General features: G+C 42.2%; 1 long non-coding RNA gene across 1 annotated transcript in view; it reads right to left on the reverse strand.

The window, feature by feature from the left end:
• LOC134360300 (uncharacterized) overlaps window positions 1-23,334 on the reverse strand; it is a 52,721-nt gene extending 29,387 nt beyond the window's left edge. The window contains exon 1 of the long non-coding RNA XR_010021311.1: window positions 23,273-23,334. This is a non-coding gene — a long non-coding RNA (uncharacterized LOC134360300). The remainder of the gene's footprint in view (window positions 1-23,272) is intronic.
• Between the last annotated feature and the right edge of the window lie 207 nt (window positions 23,335-23,541).

Genomic DNA, 23,541 nt, shown 5'->3' on the forward strand with positions numbered 1-23,541 from the left:
GAAAGAATGTGTGTATATAAATAAATAATGGATGGGGTACAAGGGGGAGGTGGGGCATTAGTGGAAGTTAGAGAAGTCAATGTTCAAGCCATCAGGTTGGAGGCTACCCAGACGGAATATAGCGGAAGTTAGGAAAGTCATGATCCTTTCATATCCCTTTTGCCAATCACCTGTCCAGCTCTTGGCTCCATCTCTCCCTCTCCTGTCTTCTCCTATCATTTTGGATCTCCCCACCCCCTCCCACTTTCAAATCTCTAACTAGCTCTTCCTTCAGTTAGTGCTGATGAAGGGTCTCGGCCCGAAACGTCGACTGTACCTCTTCCTAGAGTTGCTGCCTGGCCTGCTGCATTCACCAGCAACTTTGATGTGTGTTGCTCCCATTATCTTTTGTCCTCTGCATATTCTCATCAATTCCATCTAGGATCTAGGATCCATCTATGCACTTGGCAATTATCCTATCAAATTGCCTGTCTTTGGGGCATGGGAAGAAACCAGAGGACCCAGAGGAAATCCACAAGATAACAGGGAGAATGTGCAAAGTCTACACAAACAGTACTGGACGTGAGGATTGAACCTGGTTCACTGGAACTGTACTAGGCAGTAGAACGGATGTTCTCACCTAACTTCCTTGCCTCCTGTCAAGGTTCCATTGAAATCAGTTCTCAGGTATATTACCCAAGTGGCTGCCTTCTATCTTTGAGGCTAGATAGTGAAAGTCAGGTAACTATTCTTCTGTGTAAGGTTTCACTATCAATCATTCCTATTCTAATATGATCGCCACAAGGATATGGTTTTCCGATAGGCTTAGTGGATCACAATTAAGATTGAAGAAACTTGGCTCATTTTTCATTCCCTGCTCTAAATCATCGATACTGCAGCAAACTGATCGCAACTGCAATGAGGAAACTGAACACAGATAGGAATCCAGAATTAGCTTCATCTGGTCAGATCAGTTTAGTGCGTATCAGACAACAGGTGCATGCCGATAGAATATTTAGGCGATTTGCCTCCATTTCTTTTAAGAAATACTATACCAAGTTAAGTCACAGACAGAGTTATTTAATGTTAGCTGTTAGTTAAGGCACATTAATTAGAACAGAACATTGACAATTTTGGTGTCACAAACATGGTCTACACACCCACGCAGGCGGGCTGCGCAACAGTTTTGACAATTGTGCTGGTCAGTATGCACTTTCCAGCTATTACTGTTTCATTATGGTGGCATTTAACTCACTTCTTTTCATTCTGGTCACATCGAGACTTGGCCAAAAGCACAACAAAGTCTGCACTCTTTGCTTACCTTCGTCCTTGTCCACAAAAGGGGACTACTGTTTCGACAGATGCTGTAAAGAAGTGGTAGTCATTTAGTATTTAGTTATTGCTTCCAGCTGTGATGTTGGCATTTAACTTTTAGTTCGAGAGTTTTAGTTAACGGCCCTGTTGCTCAAATGTTCATGTTTTCTTTCCTTTAAATTCTGCAACAGTTCTTATTAAAGTCAGTGAACTGTTGACCCACTTCAGTATCTCTCTTTCTCCGCACTTGTGCCATGTCCGAACATTTTGACACAAAGAGTCATAGAGTATTATAGCACAGAACAGGCCCTTTGGCCCATCTAGCCTATGCCAAATTATTATTCTGCCTAGTTTCATTGACCATAGCCCTCCCACCCTTGCACTTACCCAAAATTTCTCATAAATGTTGCAATCAAATCCTCATCCATCTTTTCCACTGGCAGCTTATTCCACACTTCCACTACCGAGTGAAGATGCTCACCTCCATATTCCCCTGAAATACTTCAAATAAATTTCATTTCAGATATTTTGACCTTTCAGTTTAAATGTTAGAAATAGCATTCTAACAGAACACAGATGTTATGTTAAATTGGGAATGTCAAGGTATTTATACCCTTACTATGGTGCAACAATAACACATAGATTGTAGAACATTACAGCACAGTACAGGCCCCTTGGCATAGAATGTTGTGCCAACCTTTTAACCTGTTCTAAAATCAATCCAACCTTTTCCTTCTACATAGCCCTCTGTCATCCAGGTGTCTAAGAGCTTCTCAAATGTCCCTAATGTATCTGCCTCTACCACCTCCCCTGGTAGCATGTTCCACAGGTTCACCACTTTCTGTGTAAAATCATACATCTGGCATCCTCCTTATACTTTCCTCCAATCATCTTAAAATTATGTCCCCTTGTATTAGCTATTTCTTCCCTGGGAAAATGTCTCTGACTGTCCTCTTGATCTATACCTGATTATATTGTAGACCTTGATCATGTCACCTCTCATCCTCCTTCACTCCATCGAGAAAAGCTCAAACTTGCTCAACCTATCCTCATGAGACGTGCTGTTTGATCTCAGCAGCATCCTGGTAAATCTCTCTGCACCCTCTCTAAAGCTTCCATATCCTTCCTATAATGAGGCAACCAGAAATGAACACAATATTCCAAGTTTGGTCTAAGAAGGGTTTTATAGAGCTGCAACATTACCTCACGGCTCTTGAACTCAATCCCCCATTTTTTTTTCTTTTTTCTATAAAAGGAGTTTATACAAATAAAACACTTTTCTACATTAGAGTACCGTGTTCTATTATATTTTCTGCATCTACTTTCAGACAGTCATTCCACTACCAATGTATTTCTTTTGGATAATATTATATACAAGTATAAAGCCCAATTATTTTTAAAGAACGTAGAAAACATTATAGTTTGGAACAACAGATCAGGCTTTCCTTGTTTTCCACCCCATTACTGTCAATGAAGGTAATGCAGCCACAGAGCAAGCCTTGTAAAATCCCCATTACTAGCCACAGAGCTCCATTTGACATTATAAAATACTTGTTAAAACACAAGAATATAATATATAGGAGCAGGCTGTATATAGTCCCTTGAGTCTACTCAGTCATTCAATAAGATTATGGCAATTTTTTTTGCCTCAAGCATGTTACAAATACTAAATTGGTGACATGGCGCTAGTAACAATACTACGTTTTCTACATTGCAGCAGTAACTTCACTTTAGAATTACTTAATTGTTTGTAAAGCACTCTGGGACACTTGGAGGTCATGAAAGCTCTTTTTTTCTGAGAACTAAGATTTTATGAACCAGTGAGTGTGGAGCAGAACTTTGCACACCAGCACTCCAGGCTGGGAATTCAGCCAAAGAGAATGCAGCACTCAAGCAACCTTTCAATTTTTCAGTATGGAAAACTGAGCAGGGTGTGTCAACCTTTGTGTTCGGATTCTGCATGCTATTGGGCCAAATATAATTGTAAAATTCTTTACAGCTGCTACGTGAGCTCTAAATATCTCAGAGTAAATTACCCTAACCCCAAATTTCCCTTGCTTGATTGAAACAACACAAGATAAAACCCTTTGTGACTGCACTTGTGCTTGTGACCCATAAGCACTGGAATTTGCAGAATGTGTTGATAATTTTAGAGTTCAATTGCCATCTTTAATTCAAATGAATTGAAATCCTTAAATACCCAAATATGAACTAGAAGTAACACTTCAGTAATAAGGGAGTGCTGCATTGCCTAATATAATGATTCCGATTTATCTTCAGATTTATTGATCTCATGTACATCAAAACAGTAAAATGTTTCACTTGTGTAACAACCAACATATTCAAGGATGTGCTGGGGGTAACCCACAAATCTCGGCACACGTTCCAATGCTAATATAGCATGTCTGCAATGTTCAGCAGAAAGAGTTCTTTTGTATGTAATAATGTACTTTCACATGATGTAGAAGACTCCATGATGTTGATTTTAAAGTGAACAAGAGAGTTTGTCTCAGCATTCTGGCCAATAATTGTTTATAGAGTCAGAGAAAAATGCAGCTCAGAAACAGGCCCTTCAGCCCATCTAGTCCATTCTGAACCATTTAAACCGCCTACTGCCATCGATCTGTACAGGGACCATAGCCCTCCACACCCCTACCTTCCATATACCTCTCCAATCTTCTCTCAAACATTGAAATCGAGCTTGCATGCTCCACTTGTGCTGGCAGTTCATTCCACACTCTGATTGAAGAAGCTTCCCCTCATGTCTCCATTAAACCTCTCACTCTTCACCCTTAACCCATGACCTCTGGTTGTGGTGCCACCCAACCTCAGTGGAAAAAGGTGTGCTTGTGCTTACCCTATCTATATCCTCATAATTTTGTATATCTCCTCTCAAACCCTCTTTTGTTATCAAATCTCCTCTCAATCTTCTATTTCCTAATCAAATCAATCTTTCCTTATAAACTTAGGAACCATTCTTGGAACTCATTCAACCTTATTTACATCTTTCCTGCAGGTAGGTGACCAAAACTGCACAGAACATGCCAAATTTGGCCTCACCAATGTCTTAGACAACTTCAGCATAACATCTCATCTCCTGTACTTTGATTTATGAAGGCCAAGGTGCCAAAAGCTTTCTTTATGACTCTATCTACCTGTGATGCCACTTTCAATGAATTATGGACCAGTATTCTCAGATCCCTTTGTTCTACTCAGTAAGACCTAACCTAGTTGGTCTTACTGAAGTGCAACACCTCACACTTGTCTGCATTAAATTCCACCTGCCATTTTTCAGCCCATTTCTGTAGCTGGTCCAGATCCCACAGTAAGCCATGATAGCCCTCCTTACTGTCTACTGCACCCTCAATCATGGTGTCATCTGCAAATTTGCTGATCCAGTTTACCACATTATCATCTAGATCTTTAATATAGATGATAAAAACCCGGACTCAGCACTGATCCCTGTGGCACTCCACTAATCACAGGCCTCCAGTCAGCAAGGCAACCATCTACCACTCTCTGGCTTCTCCCACAAAGTCAATGTCTAACCGAATTTGCTACCTCATCTTGAATGCCGAGCAACTGAACCTTCTTGATCAACCTCCCATGCAGAATCTTGTCAAATGCCTTACTAAAGTCCGTGTAGGCAACATCCACTGTCTTGACTTAATCAACTTTTCTGGTAACTTCCCTGAAAATCTCTATAAGATTCCTCCATCAACATTACTGAACAGAACAAGTTATCTGGCTAGTAAGCAGAATCATGCTTGGGATTAAAGCATTGATGACATAGGTACCATTTATAGATCGTCCATTATCACCACCATCATTATTATGTGCCATGTTGTATAATGTGTGCAGTCATGGTCTTCCATTTGTCTTTAATCTGTCTTTTCTTCTGTTGTTTTCATTCTGTTTTTAATCCATGATTATGATTGTTCTTGGTAATTTTTTCTGCAGAACTGGTTTGTTATTGCTGCCTCCTGGGCAGTACCTTTACATGATGAGTGTCAGTGGTCGCATAACCAGGTCTTGAGATATGCACCAGCTGCTCATATGACCATCCACCACCTGCCCCCATGGATTCACGTAACCCTGATCAGGGTGGTGCGGGTGAGTCTAAGCAAGTGCTACACTTTGCCCAAGGGTGAACTGCAGGCTAGCTGAGGGAAGGAGAACCTTAAACCTCCTATGGTAGAGACATGTCTCCATCCAAATAGATCATCCCCTGAGAATGTTACTTTGACTTGTGATTTGAGTTTGTGCAGGTAGGGTATTGCCATTGTACTTAGTGGGGAGTTGGACGATCCTAACTTAATGACAGTGATGTGTTCCACATTAGAGTAATATGTGTTGTGCTGAGTTCTACTGCTGTATGCTGAGTCTTACTGAACAGAAACTGGCAGCTGACTTGCATTCTAATGGTGACCATACATTAGAATGCTAGTCAGCATCCAGTCTGTGTTTGGCAAGAGGGCACAATTTTAAGGAGCTTGGAAGTAGGTTCAGAGGAGATGTCAGGGGTAAGTTTTTTTTTATGCAGAGAGTAGTGAGTGCGTGGAATGGACTGCTGGTGATGGTGGTGGGGGCAGATACAATGGGGTCTTTTAAGAGACTCCTGGATAGGTACATGGAGCTTAGAAAAATAGAGGGCTATGGGACTCCTCTGGACTCCTCTGAACACCTCTGCTCCGTCTGCCACAACAGACAGGATCTCCTGGTTGCCACCCACTTCAACTCTGCTTCCCATTCCCATTTGGATATGTCCATACATGGCCTCCTCTACTGCCATGATGAGGCTTAACTCAGGTTGGAGAAGCAACACCTCATATACCATCTAGGTAGTCTCCAACTCCTTGGTATGAACATAGAATTCTCCAACTTCCGGTAATTCCCTCCCCCTCCCTTCCTCTATCCCTATTTCACTCTACCCCCTCCCCTTGCTGCCTATCACCTCCCTCATGATTCCTCCTCCTTCTACTACCCATTGTGTTTTCCCCTATTCCTTCTTCACCTTTCCTGCCTATCACCTCCCTGCTTCCTCTCCCCCACCCCTTTATCTTTCCGCTTACTGGTTTTTCACCTGGAACCTACCAGCCTTCTCCTTCCCACCGTCCCCCCACTTTTTTATAGGGCCTCTGCCACCTCCCTCTACAGTCCTGATGAAGGGTTCCAGCCCGAAACATTGACTGATCGTTTCCACGGATGCTGCCCGACCTGCTGAGTTCCTCCAGCGTGTTGTGAGTGTTGCTTTGACCCCAGCATCTGCAGAGTATTTTGTGTTAGAGGGCTATGGGTAACCCTAGGTAATTTCTAAAGTAAGTACATGTTCGGCACAGCATTGCGGGCCAAAGGGCCTGTATTGTGCTGTAGGTTTTCTATGTTTCTATACTTCAAAATTGCTTCAATGCCTAAAAAGGACTTTGTTCACTCTGGGTTTTTGCAAGGCACAAGTTCCACTTGTTTCACTAGCTATGAAAGTATAGAAGTAATAATAAATCTTTGCATCAGACACAGTTAGGTATAAGTGCTGAATATTAGATGCTGAATTTCAAAAACTTGGAAAACTAGTATCAAAGACAGGAAAATAAGGTCATGATAAACTAAATTAAAGTTCTGTTTATTCAATCTTAGAAGAGAAGACAATTTAACTTGCTGTTCCCCACATGGTGCTAAATAGGTGTAGAGCATTGGATGTAGCCAAGACTACAGATCCTAACATCAGTTCTGGGGAATTGCAGTTTGGAACAGGAGGTGCTTCAGATATACTTTGAAATGCTGCTGTTTGTACTGGATTTCTGCATGTTTCTGAGGTTTCTCAAAGCCAAGTGCTCCTTCGCCATATTGAGCAGGTATGGGCCATGAATTGGTGAGCTTATTCGACTTTCTGAAGGAGGTTATGTGAATATCCTTAAATTCTTTCCTTCTGGTAATTTCTTGTGATGACACAACTCAAGATGAGAACCTAGTATTGAACATGTGAGCAATGTGGGTTGTCTGTTTGCTTTGACTGATAACCCAATTGGGATCTTCTTTCTGATTATGTTGATTTGGGAGAGGATGTCGGATATTTGAGGATACAACATTGGGGGCATCGTACAAGGTAACTTGATTCCAAACAATTGATTTATTGATCATTACAGAATGTCTCTCTTGTTCTTTCTGCTCCCTTCCCTCTCCCTGCCCCTTTTCCCAACTATGATTCCCCTCTCCCTGCCCCATTCCCACTCTCAGTCCACAATAGAGACCCATATCAGAAACAGGTTTATCATCACTCACATATATCATGAATTTTTTTTTGCTGCAGCAGTACAGTGCAATACTACAGTACTGTACAAAAGTCTTAGGCACCCTAGCAATATATACAATAGTGTCTAAGAATTTTGCACAGTACTGTGCCTCTAGATATTTTAATGTCTGGAAGAATCTGCCTCACACCCTTTTTTGGAAGTGCTTTTTAGAATCCTAACACCCTCCGAATGGAAAAGTTCTTCCTCAGATCCCCTCTAAATATTTTACCCTTTACCCTAAACCTATGCTCCCAAGTTGTAGGTATTTCTGCTCCAGGGAATACATTCCTCCTCTCTCCCTATCTGTGCCTATTATAATTTTCTATACCTCAGTTAGGCCACCTCACAGTCTCTTCTGTTCCAAGCCTATCCAGTCTCTTTTCAGAAATGAAATGCTCCAATCCAGATAACGTCCTGGTGAATCTTCTTTGTACCATCTCAACTCCAATCACGACCTTCCTATAATGTGGGAAACAGTTCTCCAACTGTGTCTAATAAAATTACCCCACAGCCTCCCTGCTCTTATATTCATTGCCTTTGCTAATAAAGACAAGTATCCAATATGGTTTCTTCAGCAACTTATTTAGTTGTGTCTCCGCTTTCAGGGTCCCCTTAGACTTGCACATTGAGGTCCTTCTGTTCCTCTATGCTCCTTAAGGCCCTATCTTGGTTGGATCTCCACAGATGTATCTTATTGATTAAAATCCATCTAAAATTGTTTTGCCCACTTTATCAATTGATCATTATCACCCTGTAGTCTATGACTGTTTGTCTCACTATTAATAACAATATTAATCATCCCTACATTTGCATTGAAACCATGAATGCATATAATGAACAGCTAAGCAACTTATCACCAATTCCGGTGATTCACTCCTGATCACAGGCTTCTGACGAAAAACAACTCTCTGCAATCACCCTCTGCTTCCTATTATAGACTAATTTTGCATTCAGTTTGCCAATTTATACCATGGATTATAACATTTTGGACCAGTGCCCATTGTGGGACCTTGACAAAAGCCACAATGAAGTCTACGTCAGTTATCCTGCCCTTTGTTATCTGTGAGAAGTCAATCAAATTACTCATACAGGAGCTCTCCAAATAAAAACATACTACCTTTAATTAATCTCTGCCTTCCTCACAATAGATTAATCCTATTTCTCAGAATTTTTCCAACAACTTCTCTCTGAGTGTTATGAGGATCACCGGTCTGTAATTATCTTGATTATCACTGTTGTCCTTCTTGAATGAAGTACTACATTAATGTCCTCCAGTCACCCAGTACCTCAGCTCTGGCCAGTGATGGCTTAATAATATTTATCATGGCTGAGAGCAACTTCTTCCCATTTCTCCTATAACAGTCTAGGATACACATCATGTGGCTCTGGGGATTTATTCACCTTTGTGCCTGCTTAAGTATCCAGTACATCTTGCTTTTGAATTATAGCATCTTCTAGAATTTCACTGACCCCTCTTCCGGAACTGTCCGAATACAATGTCTTTTTCCTTAGTGAATGCATAAGACTATAAGTTGTAGGAGCAGAATTAGGCCATTCAGCCCATCAAGTTTGCTCCATCATTCAATCATGGCTGACTTACAGTCTTATCCCTCTCAATCCCATTCTTCTGCCTTCTCTCCACAACCTTTGACACTTTTACTAATCAAGAACCTGTCAACATCCAGTTTGAATAGATCCAATGAATTGGCCTCCATTGGCATTTATGGCAATGAATGCCACAGATTTACCGCCCTCTGACTAAAGAAATTCCTCCTCATCTCCGTTCTAAAGGGACATCTTTCTATTCTGATGCTGAACCTCCTAAACTCCAGCAAGTACAGACCCAGTGCCATCAAAGGCATGTATCCATTAACCCTTTCATTACCAGGAACATTCTTGTGAACCTCCTCTGGAACTTCACCAATGCCAGCATTCCTTTTCTTACATAAGGGGCCGAAAATTGCGCACAATACTTCAATTGTGGTTGAACCCATGTCTTATAAAGCTTCAGCATTACATCTTTGCTTTTGTATTCTAGTCTTCTTGCATTTACCTTCCTTACCACCGACTCAACAAGCCACTTAATCTTTAGGGAATCTTGCATGAGGACTCCCATGTCACTTTGCATCTCTGATTTAAGACCATAAAACGAAGGAGCAGAATAAGACCTCTGGCCCATCAAATATGCTCCACCATTCCATAATGGCTGATTTATCATCCCTCGCCATCCCATTCTCTGGCCTTCTCACCGTAACCTTTGATACCCTTACTAATCAAAAACACATCTACCTCTGCTTTAAATATATCCAATGACTTGGCCTCCACAGCCATCTGCAGCCAAGAATTCTAAGTAATCTCCATGCCATATTGGAGGCAGGCAGCGACAACCACTAATAAGAGAGGACCTGACCAAGTTCTTATGGTATTCATTGTCCACACCCTGGGGTTCACCATTGATCATAAACTCAACAAGCTTGGCTGCAGGGATGGTGAGCTCGACATCTGAGGACAGATTAAGTAATAATACAGGCCCTTTGGCTGAGCAAGTCCTTGTTGAACAGCAAGTTTAACTCATCCCATTTACCAGCACTCGACCTACTGCCACATTTGCCAAGATGATTCAATTGCTCATCTAGAGATGTCTTAAACATTGTTAGAGTATCTGCCTTGACCATCCACTTAAGCAGGTAGTCAATCTATATTCCACCCTTTGGTCTTCCATAGATCCTCCCCTAATCTTTTCCCACTTGCTGTAAGCCTATATCCTCTAGAATTAGATATCTCTGCTCTGTGGAAATGTTTACTACTGTCTACTCTATAGAAACATAGAAACATAGAAACATAGAAAATAGGTGCAGGAGTAGGCCATTCGGCCCTTCGAGCCTGCACCGCCATTTATTATGATCATGGCTGATCATCCAACTCAGAACCCAGCCTTCCCTCCATACCCCCTGACCCCTGTAGCCACAAGGGCCATATCTAACTTCCTCTTAAACACAGCCAATGAACCGGCCTCAACAGTTTGCTGTGGCAGCGAATTCCACAGATTCACCACTCTCTGTGTGAAGAAGTTTTTCCTAATCTCGGTCCTAAAAGGCTTCCCCTCTATCCTCAAACTGTGACCCCTCGTTCTGGACCTCCCCAACATCGGGAACAATCTTCCCGCATCTAGCCTGTCCAATCCCTTTAGGATCTTATACGTTTCAATCAGATCCCCCCTCAATCTTCTAAATTCCAACGAGTACAAGCCCAGTTCATCCAGTCTTTCTTCATATGAAAGACCTGCCATCCCAGGAATCAATCTGGTGAACCTTCTTTGTACTCCCTCTATGGCAAAGATGTCTTTCCTCAGATTAGGGGACCAAAACTGCACACAATACTCCAGGTGTGGTCTCACCAAGGCCTTGTACAACTGCAGTAGTACCTCCCTGCTCCTGTACTCGAATCCTCTCGCTATAAATGCCAGCATACCGTTCGCCTTTTTCACCGCCTGCTGTACCTGCATGCCCACTTTCAATGACTGGTGTATAATGACACCCAGGTCTCGTTGCACCTCCCCTTTTCCTAATCGGCCACCATTCAGATAATAATCTGTTTTCCTATTTTTGCCACCAAAGTGGATACCCATTTATCCACATTAAATTGCATCTGCCATGAGTTTGCCCACTCACCCAACCTATCCAAGTCACCTTGCATCCTCTTAGCATCCTCCTCACTGCTAACACTGCCACCCAGCTTCGTGTCATCCGCAAACTTGGAGATGCTGCATTTAATTCCCTCATCCAAGTCATTAATATATATTGTAAACAACTGGGGTCCCAGCACTGAGCCTTGCGGTACCCCACTAGTCACCGCCTGCCATTCTGAAAAGGTCCCGTTTATTCCCACTCTTTGCTTCCTGTCTGCTAACCAATTCTCCACCCACACCAATACCTTACCCCCAATACCGTGTGCTTTAAGTTTGCACACTAATCTCCTGTGTGGGACCTTGTCAAAAGCCTTTTGAAAATCCAAATATACCACATCCACTGGTTCTCCCCTATCCACTCTACTAGTTACATCCTCAAAAAATTCTATGAGATTCGTCAGACATGATTTTCCTTTCACAAATCCATGCTATCTATGGCCTTTGTAATTATAAAGAGATTTATAACCGTTAGCTTTACTGGTCATATATACATTGAAACATACAGTGAAATATGTAATTTGCATCAAATCAAAAAATCAAATCAGTGAGGATTGTGTTGGGCAGCCTGCAAGTGTTGCCATGCTTCTCCGTAACAAACCATACTCACTGACCCTATTCGTACTACTTTGGAATGTGGGATGAAACTGGAGCACCTGGACGAAACACAGACAGTCACGGGAAGAATGTAAAAACACTTTACAGGCAGTGGCAGGAGTTGAAATGTGATCTTACTGCCGGCACTTTAATGTGGGACACTAACCGCTACCCTGCTGAGTCACCACATAGTAGTATTCTGAAGTAGCACTATGAAATCTCAGCCTAATCAGGATTAAATTCCATTCACCATTGCTCCACCCAGTTTACCAACTGATCAATTTCTTGTAGCCTAGGACTATCCTTCACATTAACTTCCGCTAGTATTCTCTCAAGTATAGAAGATTAAAGTATCTAATTAATATTAACAAAATAACTGAGGTGGCTAGACCCAATATCACTTCTCTGAATAAGGGGTAAGCCAGTTAGGATTTAGGTGAGAAGAAATTTCTTTACACAGAAATTGGTGAATCTTGATAATTCCTTACCCTGGAGGGATGTGGAGGTTAAGTTGTTGACTTAATTCAGAACAGAGATCAGTAGATATTTTGATATTAAGGCACTCACACAGAAAAATTGAAATGAGTTTAAAGAGAAACCATGAATTTAGATTCTAGGTAAATGACGGAACTCTTCCACTGGCTAAAAGACCGATTTCTGCTCCTGTATTTTCACCAGTCCTTCATCAATGTTGGGTCAAAGTATTGAGACTTCATTCCCAACAGTGGGCATCGCTTCCCCATAACATTACAGTGGTTCAGGAAATTGGCTCACTGCCACCTCCTCAAGGTCATTTATATGTAGATTGCTTCACCAACAGTTAGATACAATCCCCCACCCCTCAAAACAAAGTAATAAATAAAGTTGACTAAGCCACCCAAGGTCTTATGCGTACAGCAGCTCTTGATCTGGGTGTATTCAGTTACTGAAAGCTTACTCACTGAGTGGGAGATGTTATTGAACTGTGGTGTAAAATCAGAATTGCATAAGGACCGGAATCACCAGCTGCAAACCCTGCACATATCTGTTGTCTGACTGTTTGAGTAAAATGAATCATATCAAATATGATATGCAGGTCAGTGGGACTAGGCAGAAAATGGTTCGGCACAGCCAAGAAGGGCCAAAAGGCCTGTTTCTGTGCTGTAGTTTCTATGGTTCTATGGTACTATATGAAGTACAGTTGAAAATGTAGGCAAATGATTTTTATTTATTTATTCATTTAGAGACACAGTGTGGTACAGGCCCTTCCGGCACATCCAGTTGCAGCACCCAGCAATCCGCCTGTTTAACCTTAGCCTAATCACAGGACAATTTACCGTGACTGATTAACGTACTTAGCGGTACATCTTTGGACTGTAGGAAGAAACTGGAGCACCCGGAGGAAACCCACATGCTCATGGGAAGAACTTATAAAACTTTCTTACTGGATTTGAACTCTGAACTCTGATGTCTCAAGTAGTAATAAAGTTGCACTAACTGTTAAAAAAACACTATACAGTCCAATTTTGTGCCACTTATTTCTTTTGTGATTTCCAGGTATGATTTGTAACCAGCAACTATTAACTCTGTGTGTTAGGCCCTATACTGTATAGTTACTGTATAATATGGGACTACTTTATGTTGTAGGGACACGTCGTTGCATGTGCTATTAGACGTGTATTGATCTGTACGTGTGTGTTCAGAGTTCGGTTTCTACCAGTAAAGAACCATGAAACTTAGCTCCCATCTCCAGCGTTTTTATTAATAGCATTTGTTGTATAGCCAGGCCACATACACAACAAATTGGCGACGAGGTTAATGAACCTACATCATATCAGAACGCCGTATTTTAATTGATAATGACACTTGGAGGAAGAGCGCAAGGAACGAGCCAAGTAACGGGAGAAGGAGGCAGAGCAAGGCCGCGAGTCTGAAAGGAAACGGGAGCACAGCTGGGGTTGGAAACGTCAGGAGACCAAGAGACACAGCTGGACCTGCAGCATGTCCAGCTGAGACCACAGCTGGTGCTGAACCCCAGGGCCCAAGGGTCTGCCTGCCCCAGAAGGGAGATAAAAAGGAGCGACACACACATCTAGACGGAGTGTGCTCGTGGCGCTAGCAAAAAGGTCACGTAAGTCAAAAAAAAGGGAGAATGGGGCTAAATTAACATAACAAAGATGGCGAGGATTGGAACTATTACAGCATTTGATAGTAACATTGAAGACTGGGCAATTTACATTGAAAGAGTGGAGTTTATTGTGATGCTAATGATGTTAATGATGAAAAGAAAGCCAGCATCTTACTTAGTATTATTGGAGCAAAAATATATGGCCTGCTATGGAGCTTGTTAACCCCTGAAAAGCCAGCTGACAAAATGTTCAAGCAAATAGTAGACACTCTCCAACAGCGTTTAAACCCCAAACCATTGGTCATTGCTGAAAGATTTTGATTTAACAATCGGAATCAGAGCAAAAATGGAAGCATTTCTGAATTTTGTGCTGAATTGCGCACATTATCAGAACATTGTCAATTTGGAGCTGGTCTATTGGACCCATTGAGGGACAGGTTAGTGCATGGCATGCACTGTGAAACCACACAGAAGAAACCCCTGGGTGAAAAAGACCTTACCTTAGAGAAGGCGCTGAACATTGCAATATCATTAGAAACAGCCGTACCAGGTGCTTCTGAGATACAACAAACATCTCTGGAATATACTACAAATAAAATGTCAATGAACAGAAATGAAGGAAAGAAATGTTACCATTGTGGGAACAGGTCACATGACCCTGATGACTGTTGGTTTAAAGAATGCAGAAACTGTGGCAAACAGGGCCACACTGGCAGAGTATGCAAAGCTAGTAAACAGCAGAAATAGATCAAAATACAGAGAAACAAGAAACCCCAGAAAGGAAAATACAACAAGGTACACAACATGAAAGAGGGCTGTTCTGATGAAAATAAATCCGACAAAGGTGAATTATCTTGCCTGCAACTTCACAGTGTGAAAGAGACAGATGATCGAAGAGTAATATGGATCACTCCACAAGTGGCGGGTGTGAAACTGAAAATGGAGTTGGACACAGGCTCAGCTTTAACAGTGATCTCTGTACACGACTACAAACAACTGTTTTCTCACATATCTCTGAAATGAACTAAACTACTGCTAAAGACTTACACAGGGCAGAAAGTGCATCCCGAAGGCAAAATTTAAGTGACAGTGACCTACGGAGACAAAACACAGCAACTGATCCTCTATGTACTGAAAAATGGAGGACCACTGTTGCTGGGACGTGAATGGCTCAGGAAAATCCAGTTGTATTGGCACACCATCAAAGCACTAGATGTGTCAACAAAGGAGGGCAGCTTGGCAGGGAAGATGTCCGCAGCTCTCCTCTCACCCATTGTCGACTATTACAATGATGAGGAGGAGTTAGACAGCATCGATGATGAGGCTTTAACAGATTTGATATTGTGGTCCCTGCCCATCCCACACATGAGCCATCTGTTTTCGGCCCCCAACCAACACATATTCCACTCTCCCCTCCTACCCCCTATCACAGTCCCCCACCCCGCTCTCATGTCTATTCCCCTTCCCCACACAAAACCACCACGGTGGGCTTCACAGCTGAACAGGTGAGAAGACAGCTGAAACATTTCAACCTAAGCAAGGCTGCAGGACCGGATGGTGTCAGTACCAGGGTGCTCAAAGCCTGTGCCCCTCAGCTATGTGGAGTACTTCGCCATGTATTCAACCTGAGCCTGAGGCTCCGGAGAGTTCCTGTATTGTGGAAGACGTCCTGCTTCGTCCCTGTGCCGAAGACGCCGCGCCCCAGCGGCCTCAATGACTACAGACCGGTGGCATTGACCTCCCACATCATGAAGACTCTGGAGAGACTTGTTCTGGAGCTGCTCTGGCCTATGGTTAGGCCACACTTAGATCCCCTCCGGTTCGTCTACCAGCCTCGACTAGGAGTTGAGGATGCCATCGTCTACCTGCTGAACCGTGTCTACGCCCACCTGGACAAGCCAGCGAGCACTGTGAGCGTCATGTTTTTTGACTTCTCCAGCGCGTTCAACACCATCCGCCCTGCTCTGCTGGGGGAGAAGCTGACAGCGATGCAGGTGGATGCTTCCCTGGTATCATGGATTCTTGATTACCTGACTGGCAGACCACAGTACGTGTGCTCACAACACTGTGTGTCCGACAGAGTGATCAGCAGCACTGGGGCTCCACAGGGGACTGTCTTGTCTCCCTTTCTCTTCACCATTTACACCTCGGACTTCAACTACTGCACAGAGTCTTGTCATCTTCAGAAGTTTTCGGATGACTCTGCCATAGTTGGATGCATCAGCAAGGGAGATGAGGCTGAGTACAGGGCTACAGTAGGGAACTTTGTCATATGGTGTGAGCAGAATTATCTGCAGCTTAATGTGAAAAAGACCAAGGAGCTGGTGGTAGACCTGAGGAGAGCTAAGGTACCGGCGACCCCTGTTTCCATCCAGGGGGTCAGTGTGGACATGGTAGAGGATTACAGATGCCTGGGGATACGAATTGACAATAAACTGGACTGGTCAAAGAACACTGAGGCTGTCTACAAGAAGGGTCAGAGCCGTCTCTATTTCCTGAGGAGACTGAGGTCCTTTAACATCTGCCAGACGATGCTGAGGATGTTCTACGAGTCTGTGGTGGCCAGTGCTATCATGTTTGCTGTTGTGTACTGGGGCAGCAGGCTGAGGGTAGCAGACACCAACAGAATCAACAAACTCATTTGTAAGGCTGGTGATGTTGTGGGGATGGAACTGGACTCTCTGACGATGGTGTCTGAAAAGAGGATGCTGTCTAAGTTGCATGCCATCTTGGTCAATGTCTCCCATCCACTACATAATGTACTAGGTGGGCACAGGAGTACATTCAGCCAGAGACTCATTCCACCGAGATGCAACACAGAGTGTCATAGGAAGTCATTCCTGCCTGTGGCCATCAAACTTTACAACTCCTGCCTTGGAGGGTCAGACACCCTGAGTCAATAGACTGGTCCTGGACTTACTTCATAATTTACTGGCATAATTTACATGTTACTATTTAACTATTTATGGTTCTATTACTATTTATTATTTATGGTGCAACTGTAACGAAAACCAATTTCTCCCAGGATCAATAAAGTATGACTATACTATAGACAAACGCAGTATCTGTGGCTGCGACTCGGATGAAGATACAGAGGATGTAAGGGAGATAGATATTGCCAATAAGCAGGATGATGAAGACTACCTGGAAGTAAAAGAGCAGATGCACCAGGAGAAATTGACATCTCTGAAAAGACAGCTGTAGCAGTTACAGGAAGGCACTTTGCGGGAATATCAGAAAAGGATGAAGAAACTAGATCAACAGTACAAGGAAAGAATAAAAAATGCAGAGCCTTTTCTGCAACTGGAGGCAGAACAAGTGGAAAGGAATTGTATTAAAGGGAAAAAAGCAGGGGTGAAGGAATTTGAAGATAAAAAGATTGAGTTAGAAGAAAAGAAAAAGATGATTGAGAATGAGAGGCTAACAATGGAACTCACAAGAGATTCTATGGAGGTAAAGCCAATAATGACTGGGAAACTAAGGATGAGACTGAATGCCCCTGTTCCAATTACAGACAAAAGACGAAAACCTGCACCTGCGCAGTTAAATTACTTGTTAACAGATGAACAGATAATGGAAGATCTGCAAATTCTCAGTAAGCTTAAATTTCTGAAAAAACCAGCATCTCCATCTTCTCCTGAACAACTTCCTTTGGAAAGGTCCATAGAAATTGGCCATCTCTCTAAAGCTCTTGGAGAAAATCAATTCCATTCAAACAGAACAGCTTTTGCACAAGATAAATCTTGAACCAGTCATTTCCTCCACTGAGAATCATACACTTAATCCTTTGCAGGGAAGTTTCTTTTGCACATACATATTCTGAATCCTCAGCCAATGTGTCTTGTTTTGCACAAAGAAGTTGGGAAACAGCATCAAAACAGAGGCGAATTCTGGCAACAAGCTGCAAGGTGTCTATTGTTGTATTTTCACACTTGTGCTGAATGTGCATCTGAAGGAATTCTCCCTCTTGAGCCAGACAGAGAGCACTGCAGATTATCCTTAATATCAGCAAAACTGTACTTTAACTGCAGTTTAAGAACAGCGGAATGAACAACAGGATTTCGATCAACTGCTTCAGCAAACGGTGGAAGATTACTGGTAAAGTACTGTTCTTTCTGTGAGTCATTGGATTGCCCCGACTTTTGAATAACTAGCAGAGACAGCAGATCACCAACCACTTCTTTTGTTGGTGGCAAGTCATCTTTGAAGCAGACCATGGAAACCAAAGCTACGAAAAATGCATCACACCTCTTGCGAAATATGACTAATTTTGCTACAGCTTCACGTATTTCTTCTGTTACCGCTGGTACATAATCACCGTCTAGAGAAGTACTGCACAGTGGGCAGAGTCCCCCCCTCCCCTCCAGAGACTTGAGTTGTAAATGGATCTTGGACCAAAAGTTAAAAAAAGGCTTGTTATAATTTGATATTATTATGTTACTTTGGTATAATTTGATATTATTAAATTACTAAGTAAACAATTGGTAGGTGTTTGTATGTTAAGGGTAAACATATTTGTTTAGCGTACTGCCCCAGTTAAAAAAAACAGTTGATGCACTATTAAAATAAAAGGGGAGGAGTGTACTGTATAGCTACTGTATAATATGGGACTACTTTATGTTGTAGGGACATGTCGTTGCATGTGCTATTAGGCACGTATTGAGCATGCGCTTTTAAGCGCGTATTGACCTGTACGTGTAAGTTCAGAGTTCGGTTTCTACCAGTAAAGAACCACGAAACTTAGTTTCTGTCTCCAGCGTTTTTATTAATAGCAATTGTAGTGTAGCTAGGCCACATACACAACAGGCCCTAACTGCTTGTCACTGCCGGTTATGTACTGTACACAAAGGAAAAATCCCGTACTCAGCTGGGAAAGCTTCTCTCACTTATACCACATAGGTCTGTGAACCTTCTACAGCTGTCTAGTTAAGAGGGACAGCCTTAATCCACTCTACTGTTCAGGAGATTCCACAGCTAGCAACTTCAGCCTGCACCATCCCTGCAATGTTTCCTTCCTTCAGAATCAATGTCCTTGCCAGCTGCCTTCTGGATTTATCCTATTGTTCTAATGGAAACAATTCCAGCTATTTCCATCATCCGCTCAGCTGTTTAGTACAAGCCAATCCACACTAACATGGAGATCAATTGCACATGGTAATTGTCTGATGACTGCAAAAAAGATCAGCATCTGAATCAGGTTTAATATCACTGGTACATTTGTTGTTTTGTGGTAGCTGTACACTGGAATACATAGTAATAAAAACTATAAATTACAATAAGAAGTATACATAACAAAAAAATTAAATAAGTATTGCAAAAAGAAAGGGAAAAATGTACTGAGGTAGTGTTCATGGGTTCATTGCCCAGTCAGAGATCTGATGTCGGAGGAAGAAGAACTTTTCCTGAAACATTGGAAGTGTGTTCTCAGGCTCCTGCACCTCCTCCTTGACGGTAGGAATGGGAAGAGGGCATGTCCTGGGTGATGGTTGCTGCTTTCATGAGGCATCGCCTTTTGAAGGGTTCCTGGATGCTGGAGATGGCTGAGTTTGCAACTTTCTGCCACTATTTCCAAATTTGTGCAGTGGCTCCATCAGACCAGATGGTTATGTAACGAGTTAGAATGCTCTCCATGGTACATGGTAGAAATTTGTGATAGTCTTTGGTGACATATCAAATCTCCTCAAACTCCTAATGAAATATAGCTGCTGTCATGTCTTCATTGTAATTGCATCAATAAGTTGGGCCAGGGATAGATTCTCAGTGATGTTGACACCCAAGAACTTCATGCTGGTAACCCTGATCACCTCTTCCGATCCCTTGATGAGTACTGATGTGTGATGCCTTCACTTAACCTTCCTGAAGTCCACAATCAATTCCCTGGTCAAACTGATGTTGAGTACAAGGTTATTGCTGTGTTACCAGTCAACCAGCTGATCTATCTCACTCCTGTAGACCTCTTTGTCATCAGCAAATTTACTGATGGCATTTGAGCTGTGACTAGCCACACAGTCATGGGTGTAGAGAGAGTAGAGCAGAGGGCTAAGTATGCATACCTGAGGTGTGCAAATGTTGATTGTCAGTGAGGAGATGTTATTTCTGATTCACACAGACTGTGGTCTGCCGATAAGGAAGTCAAGGATCCAGTTGTAGAGGGAGGTACAGAGGCCCAGGCTCTGGAGCTTATTGATTAGAACTGAGGGTAATATCAATTTGAACGCTGAGCCGTAATGTAGTCAATAAACAGCAACATGACATAAGTATTACTATTGTCCAGGTGATCCAAGGCTGAATGGAGACCCAGTGAGATTGCATCTGCTGTAAATCTACAGATAGGCAAAATTGCAGCGGGTCCAGGCCCTTGATCAGGCAGGAGTTGATTCTTGACATGATCAATATTTCAAAGCACTTCATCACAGTTGATGTGAGTGGTACTGGGTGACAGTCATTGAGGAAGCTCTCCCTGTTCTTCTCAGGCACTGGTATAATTATCACCCTTTTGAAGCAATAGACAATAGACAATAGGTGCAGGAGTAGGCCATTCAGCCCTTCGAGCCAGCACCGCCGTTCACTGTGATCATGGCTGATCATCCACAATCAGTACCCCGTTCCTGCCTTTTCCCCATATCCCTTGACTCCACTATCTTTAAGAGCTCTACCTTAAGAGCAGCTGGAAATCTTTGATTGCAGCAGTGAGATTTTGAAAATATCCTTGAACATTCTTGCCAGTGGTTGGCACAACTTTTCAGTTCCCTAACAGGTACACCATCTGGACCAGGCTCCTTGCAAGGGTTCACGTTCTTGAAAAATGTTCTGTGATCATCTTGAAAGATTACACAGTGTGTTCTTACTATAGTGCCAAGTAAGTCCTTTGTCTTTAGTTAGTGATAAAGACATTAACAGAATAAATAGTTAGTCCCATCCATCATTGCTAATCATCAGTTAGTGCATAAGATAAAATGGTACTTTTCAGAAACTGTTTTGGCACATTGAGGACAATAGTAGGGAAATTTTGCAAGTGTCCCAGATATGCTCTTCTAGTCAAAAATGGAAAGGAATAAAGTGGTGGGTTTTGGATTCAGATTTTAACTCCAGCCAGACATTTTAATAACATAATTTGTTGCTGCTTTACTGTAAAAAGAGATTTTGACATGCAGTCCTCTGCATTTTATATGTCCAAACCATAAAATGACAGTCAGGATAATGGTTCATCAGGTCTGTATGCCAGAGGAATTAATTTGAATGTTTGATTCTAATCTTGTTTCAAGGGTAATGGGATATTTAATGGATAGGCTAATGTCTGTGAAGGAGAGGAGAAAAGTTCCCGGTGCACATGATAATAGAACAGGAAAGTGCTTATTTCATTGCAACGTGCTCACATGCTGGAGGAACTCTGCAGGTCAGGCCGCATCTATAAAAATAAATAGATAGTCGATATTTCAGGCCAAGACACTTCTGAAGAAGGGTTTCGGCCTGAAACATCGACTATCTATTCTTTTCCATAGATGCTCTCTGACCTGCTGAGTTCCTCCAGCATTCTGTGTGTGTTGCTTTGGATTTCCAGTATTTTATCTACAGACTTTCTTGTGTTTATGCTTATTTCATTGTTAATGATGGGTTTGCTGGAGCACAGTTTTATCTACAGCTTTGGTATCCTTACTGAAGGAAGGATCTACAGGCTGGAGAGCGAAGGTTCATTAGTCTGGCTCCAGGACGAGAGGGTTTGCAGTAAGAAGAGCGATTGCAGTATGTAGAGGGGGTTGTATTCTCTAGAGATTAGAAGAATGAGAGGAGATCTCAGTAAAACAAACAATTTTCTTAAAGGGATTGACAGGCTAAGTGCCATGAACTTCTTCACTCATACGATGGTTAAAAAGTTTGGAATTCTGTATGCTAGATGACTGCATGGGCTCAGTCATCCTTACACAAGTCCTATTTTTATGATAAGTTACGTTCAACAATTGAGAGATACAAAACTCTCTCGGCTGGTTCCTTTCCAACTCCATTTTTATCAGGAGACACAAGAGACTGCAGATGCTGGAATCTGGAACGAGAAAACAAACTTCTGGCGGAACTCAGTGAGTCAGGCTGTCTGACGTGCTGAATCCCTCCAGCAGATAGTTTTTGCTCCATTTTATCAAGTCGATTGCTTAATTATTACTATTGCTAGTAGTAATTTTATTTGTCTCACCAGCTTCAACAATATCTTTACTTTCATCATCAACTAATGTCATCAAGGACCTGCCCCCACCCCATCACCCAGGACATGCTGTCTTCTCACTGCTGCCATTAGGAAGTAGGCACAGGAGCCTCAGGACTGACGTCACCAGGATCAGGAACAGTTACTACCCCTCAGCTATCAGGCTCTTGAACCAAAGGGGATAAATTCACTTGACATCACTTGCCCCAAAAAATGAAATGTTCCCATTAACTCTTTCAAAGACTCATGTTCTTGATACTTACTGCTTTTTTATTTATCATCATTATTATTATTATTTCTTGTTTCTTTTTGTATTTTCAGTTTTGTTGTCTTTTGCACACTGGTTGCATGCCCAGTTGGTGTGGTCTTTATTGATTCTGTTATGGATTTATTGAGTATGCCTGCAAGAAAATGAATCTCAGGGTTGTAGGTGGTGACATATCTGTACTTTGATAATAAATATATGTTAAAGTTTGAACTTTAAACTTTATTTAAAGCTAAAGTATCATCATTAGAATAATCTGTCCTATCACAGCATTGAGGATCCAGAGGGCGTTCACGAGAATGATCGGGAATGAAAGTGTTAACATTTGAGGAGTGTTTGGCACTGGGCCAGTACTTGCTGGGGTTTAGAAGAATGAGATGATACTCACTGAAACCTATCGGATATTGAGGATTTGTGGGAGTCTAGGACCAGACGTCACAACCTCAGAACTGAAGGACATTCCTTTACAACAGAGATGAGGAAGATTTTCTTTATACTGAGGGTGGTGAATCTGTGGAACTCATTGCCACAGGCAGCTGTGCAGGCCAAGTCATTGGGTATATTTTAAGCAGAGGTTGATAGATTCTTGATTAGTAAGAGTGTCAAAGGTTATGAGATAAGGCAGGAGAATGGCAGAGCAGACTCGATGAGCTGAATGATCTAATTCTGCTCCTATGTCGTATGGTCTTGTAAAGAGTTCTGGCCTGCCTTGTTAACTACATTGGAGCCCAGTTCAAAATTTATCAGAAATCTACTGCCATGCTTAGAGAGAAGTTCATTCACAATTATTAATTTCTTTGCCAGCAAATGTAACACACAACACAAGGAGCCCCCTTACCTCATTGTCTGTCCAAATGGAGGGCAATTTCTGTCTTTAGCCTATCAGCACATACTGTTCTGTGCAGCAGTCTAAACTAGAACTGACTGCACTTCTTAAATTCTTAGTACTGGGTCAGTGTGGCAAAAATGCTGACCTAATCCTATCTTAAAAGATGCTAAATCACATTCAAAACAAGATTGACAGATTTCTGGACATTAATAGATTCAGAGTTATGGGGCTAGGGTTGGAAAAATGTGCTGAGGTAGCAGACTAACCTTGAACTTGAT

Source organism: Mobula hypostoma, chromosome 2, assembly GCF_963921235.1.
Source record: "Mobula hypostoma chromosome 2, sMobHyp1.1, whole genome shotgun sequence".
NCBI lineage: Eukaryota > Metazoa > Chordata > Chondrichthyes > Myliobatiformes > Myliobatidae > Mobula > Mobula hypostoma.